Source organism: Microtus oregoni, unplaced genomic scaffold, assembly GCF_018167655.1.
Source record: "Microtus oregoni isolate MIOR12 unplaced genomic scaffold, Mior012 000067F_ref0000223, whole genome shotgun sequence".
NCBI lineage: Eukaryota > Metazoa > Chordata > Mammalia > Rodentia > Cricetidae > Microtus > Microtus oregoni.
In genome coordinates, this window is record NW_024543974.1 from 8,686,661 (window position 1) to 8,691,968 (window position 5,308).

The following is a 5,308-nucleotide window of genomic DNA, read 5'->3' on the forward strand; positions in this document are numbered from 1 at the left end:
CTCACACTCTCATTGTTCTTGTCTGAATCTCTGTGTAATATCCTTATGGCCTCCACCCTGTGCCTCTTGATTCACAGTACCATTTGCCTTGTACGGGAGTATGCTCAACATTATTCTTGCTGCTAATTTCTGTATTTCCTTTCTGCACACAGTAGGTTAAGAAGATCATACATAGTGTAAGTGCTTGTATTTTCCGTAGTGGGACTGCAAAGATAAGAACCCTGGTGCTTGCTGACCAGCCAGTATGGCTGAATTTGCAAGTACTGAGTTCTATGAGGAGATCCTGTTTAAAAAACGAACATGGAGAATAGATGAGGCAGGCATGTCTTGTCAGCTTCTGGTTTCCACACTCAGAAGGTCACAAAAATGAACATGTACAGAAGATTTTTAAAGGGACCCACATTTTCCCTCTGTGTTATGAACTGTTTCTCTATAAAAGCCATCAACAGTTTAACTCAATCCTTCTTACCCTTAAGTATTTAAAAATCACTGGCACCTCTTTTCTTCCTGCTTTGACTCCATCTAGAGAAGGAATTAATAATTCCAATCTGTTAATTTCTTTTCTAAGAGAAGGTCATGTCTAAGGCCATTGTGTTCTACATAGCCATGCACCATGGCAGTGCAATACTCAGAGCCTGCATGCCAGAAATATTCTTACCTGCATATTCAGCCTCTCCTATGAATTTAACTGCTACTGTCCCATGTGTTAAGTTCTGACAACAAAACCCTGTCTCCTCACCTAACATGCATGGGCCTATATGTCCCAGTAACACCGTTTTCCCTGTCTACACCATCCTCTTCCAGAGGTAAAAGCCCAAGGAAGGGAGCATGTCATTGCTTGAAGTCACTGACACCTTCTGTGTACTGATGAGAGGGAGCCTTTTTAAGCCTCCCAGAAGCTCCTGTTTACTTCTCTTTTGATTTGTGTCCTTGAGTTTTCTTGGGAACATGGGACTGCAGGTTTCTCACTGTAAACTTTGAAGTGCTTGTCTGATCAGTTCACAAGTCAACTCTCCTACTCTTTTGTTCTGATTCCTTCTGTAATTCTTATTTGTCTGTAGCCTTTGTTGGATTTATAAGCCCTCCTCCCTGTTTGTTTTACGGGAGAATATTGCACATCAGTGCTTTGGGCTAATTGGTGTGTTGGGGTCTTTTTTCCTGTACACTGAGTTCTCACACATCATACTTTCTTGTTTTCTTCGGTGTATGGAAGTTATAAGGCAAATCCTTGAGCAAGGGGCAGAAGAATACATGTGGTGCCTTCTGGTATCTGTCTCTTTCTCTGTGTTTTTCTGTCTCTTGGTATACTCCTTTGCGTGTGTGTATGTGTGCATGTGTGTGTGTGTGTGTGTGTGTGCATGCACAATAGTAGGACTGACATGTATAATGTAGATAAAGCATATGAGGAAGAGTAGGAATGGTGGAGGCGGTTGCAGTCAAGAAGTGAAAGATACACTATTGAACGCCCTTCCTTCCGCCCGTGACTGCCTTTGGTTGCAGAGCTGCTGTGGGCCGCGCTGCGGGTTGCTCCCCTGTGTCTGAGCAGGAGCTGGAGTGGGAGCAGGAGCCGCAGCAGCCACTGCACAGATGGCCATGTCAATCTAAACCGGCCCTCCCACCGACCCCATCTCCCTGCCACACGCCTTTCCCATAATGCCGCGCGCCTTGCCCTGTCCTGCTGGTGCGACTTTAGCAGTGCTGCTGCTGATGCTTGCGTGCTCCTAACCTGCTTCTGGTCCGACCCGGTCCTGAGCTTGGCGGCCTAAGGATGGGGCAGTAGCTGAGGACGCCGAGGTTAACATTTCTTGGCTCTGTTCTGTGATGCTTGATTGACCCTTGAAGTAATGTAGACAGAAGTTCTCAAATATGTTTCTTATTATAACCACTGGACCCAGCACTGTATCTTCATCTTCACTTAAATAAGAACTTGCCTAAGAAATAGAATGGGAGTCTGGTTAAACAAAGATGACTTTCTCAGAGACTTGAAGCGGATCGGTCTCTGTCTTCTGATAGTGTTTGTGATCGTTGTGGTAGGCACAAATCAGAATTTTTACAGTTTACTAGGAGTATCTAAAACTGCAAACAGTAGAGAAATAAGACAAGCCTTTAAGAAATTAGCACTGAAGTTACATCCTGATAAAAACCCGAATAATCCAAATGCACATGGTGATTTTTTAAAAATAAGTAGAGCATATGAAGTCCTCAAGGATGAAGATCTGTGGGAGAAGTATGACAAGTATGGGGAGAAAGGACTTGAAGATAACCAGGGAGGCCAGCATGAGAGCTGGAGCTACTACCGCTATGATTTCGGTATTTACGATGATGATCCTGAAATCATAACATTAGAAAGAAAAGAATTTGATGCTGCTGTTAATTCTGGAGAACTGTGGTTTGTAAACTTTTACTCCCTGGGATGTTCACATTGCCATGATTTAGCCCCCACTTGGAGAGAATTTGCTAAGGAAGTGGATGGGTTACTTCGCATTGGAGCTGTCAACTGCAGCAATGACCGGATGCTCTGCCAGATGAAGAGTCAGCAGCTACCCTAGCCTCTACATCTTCAGGTCTGGAATGGCTGCAGTGAAGTGTAACGGAGACAGGTCAAAGGAAAGCTTGGTGAGCTTCGCCTTGCACTACATCCAGAGCAGAGTGATGGAGCTGTCCACAGGGAATTTTGTTAACGCCATAGAAACTGCTTTTGCTGCTGGTATCGGCTGGCTGATCACGTTTTGTTCTAAAGGAGAAGATTGTTTGACTTCGCAGACATGACTCAGGCTCAGTGGCATGTTGGACGGTCTTGTCAGCGTGGGATGGGTGGACTGTGACACCCAGAACAGCCTCTGCAAGAGTTTGGACGTCACAGCGAGTACCACTGCTTATTTTCCTCCTGGAGCCACTTTGAATAACAGAGAAAAATCCAGTGTTTTGTTCCTTAATTCATTGGATGCTAAGGAAATATACATGGAAATCATACATCATCTTCCAGACTTCAAACTGCTTCCAGCAAATAAACTAGAGGATCGTTTGGGGCATCATCGCTCGCTCATGTTTTTTCATTTTGGAAAAAATGAAAATGTAAATGATCCTGAATTGAAAAAACTGAAAACTCTGCTTAAAAATGAGCATATTCAAGTTGGAAGGTTTGACTGCTCCTCTGCACTGGGCATCTGCTCCGATCTCTACGTTTTCCAGCCCTGTCTAGCAATGTTTAAAGGACAAGGAACCAAAGAGTATGAGATCCATCATGGAAAGAAGATTCTATACGATATACTTGCTTTTGCCAAAGAAAGTGTTAATTCCCATGTTACCATGCTTGGACCTCAGAACTTCCCTGCAAGTGACAAGGAACCATGGCTTGTTGACGTCTTTGCCCGTGGTGCCCGCCCTGTCGAGCTCTTTTGCCAGAGTTATGAAAGGCATCAACATTGCTCTATGGCCAGCTCAAAGTTGGCACACTAGACTGCACAGTTTATAAAGGACTCTGCAGCATGTATAACATCCAAGCTTATCCAACGACAGTGGTATTCAACCAGTCCAGCATACATGAGTATGAAGGGCACCACTCTGCGGAACAAATCTTGGAGTTCATAGAGGATCTGAGAAACCCTTCAGTGGTCTCTCTAACACCCACCACTTTCAATGAGCTAGTCAAACAGAGAAAGCATGATGAAGTCTGGATGGTTGATTTCTATTCTCCGTGGTGCCATCCCTGTCAGGTACTAATGCCAGAGTGGAAACGAATGGCCCAGACATTAACTGGACTGATCAGTGTAGGCAATGTGGACTGCCAGCAGTATCATTCTTTTTGTACCCAAGAAAATGTTCAGAGATATCCCGAGATAAGATTTTATCCCCAAAAGTCAAATAAGGCTTATCAGTACCATAGTTACAATGGCTGGAATAGGGACACTTACTCCCTGAGAAGCTGGGGGCTCGGGTTTCTACCCCAAGCATCCATAGAGTTAACACCTCAGACTTTCAGCGAGAAAGTTTTAGAGTGGAAGAGTCACTGGGTGGTTGATTTCTATGCTCCTTGGTGTGGAACTTGCCAGAACTTTGCTCCAGAGTTTGAACTCTTGGCTAGGATGATCAAAGGAAAAGTGAAAGCTGGGAAAGTGGACTGCCAGGCTTACCACCAGATATGCCAGAAAGCTGGCATCAAAGTCTACCCGAGTGTTAAATTTTACCCCTACAAAAGATCAAAGAAAGTATTTGGGAAGAGTAAATAAATTCCAGAGATGCAAAAACTTTTGCTGCCTTAATTTATGGAAAATTGGAAACTCTCCAAAGCCAAGGAAAGAGAAACAAGGATGAGCTTTGATGATGTTGAAAAAAAAAATTAAGAAAAAAGAATCTGGAAAATAAGCCGGGCAGTGGTGGTGCACGCCTTTAATCCCAGCACTCGGGAGGCAGAGGCAGGTGGATCTCTGTAAGTTCAAAACCAGCCTGGTCTACAAGAGCTAGTTCCAGGACAGGAACCAAAAGCTACGGAGAAAACCTGTCTCAAAAATCCAAAAAAAAAAAAAAGAATCTAGAAAATAACATCAGATGATCCGTTTTCCAAACGTTAAGATGCTCGTGAGGAAGCAGACGCAGTGACCTTGGCCTTACAGTTGCCCTGTGTGAGCTGAGCTCTGTGCTGCCGCAGCCTGCAGACACTTCCTTTCTGGGACGGAGGCCACGTGTGGTTCTTGTGCATCTTTGTTGTTGTTGTTAATCCCTTTAGAAATGCACACACCATTCTTAGCTCAGGGCTATACAGGAGTGTTCCCTAGGCCACGTGCAGTCCAGGCACTGGTTCGCTGGCTACCAGGCTGATGTTTGTGCATCTGTTATATTCTGTCTGTACAGAGTGGACATGGGTTTCTACTGTGATCTTACGATGGTCCTGACAGAAAGTGACTTGGTTTTCCATCACCCCTTCTACAAATTCTGCCTTTGACCATATATTTCATTTTGACTACTTTCACAATGTGGCAAAATAAAAGTGCCCCCATTTTTCATCTTTGTACTAGTGTATATACAGAGGTTCTCCTTTTGTTTTCTTGTAAGAATTGGAGAGATATTCTCAACACAATAGTGAATGTAAAACTTGTAAACTATGATTCTAGAACAAAGTAAGGAAAGTATCTACAGCAGTTAGACAGCATAGGAGTCCCCGCGTCTTCATGGGCACACATTCGTTTGCTTGCTTTCATAAATGTGTTCCTGCTGATGGTTTGGTTTGTGTTGTTTGCGGTGTCTCCTGATGTTTACACATTTGCCTCTGGGGTCTCTGTTCTCATCATTCACTTTGATTTCTTCTCCT

The 5,308-nt window shown here is 44.0% G+C and overlaps 1 pseudogene; it reads left to right on the plus strand.

Annotated features, from left to right (window-relative positions):
* The first annotated feature begins 1,943 nt into the window (after window positions 1–1,943).
* LOC121440472 lies at window positions 1,944–4,326 on the plus strand (annotated as a pseudogene).
* The last annotated feature ends 982 nt before the right edge of the window (window positions 4,327–5,308 follow it).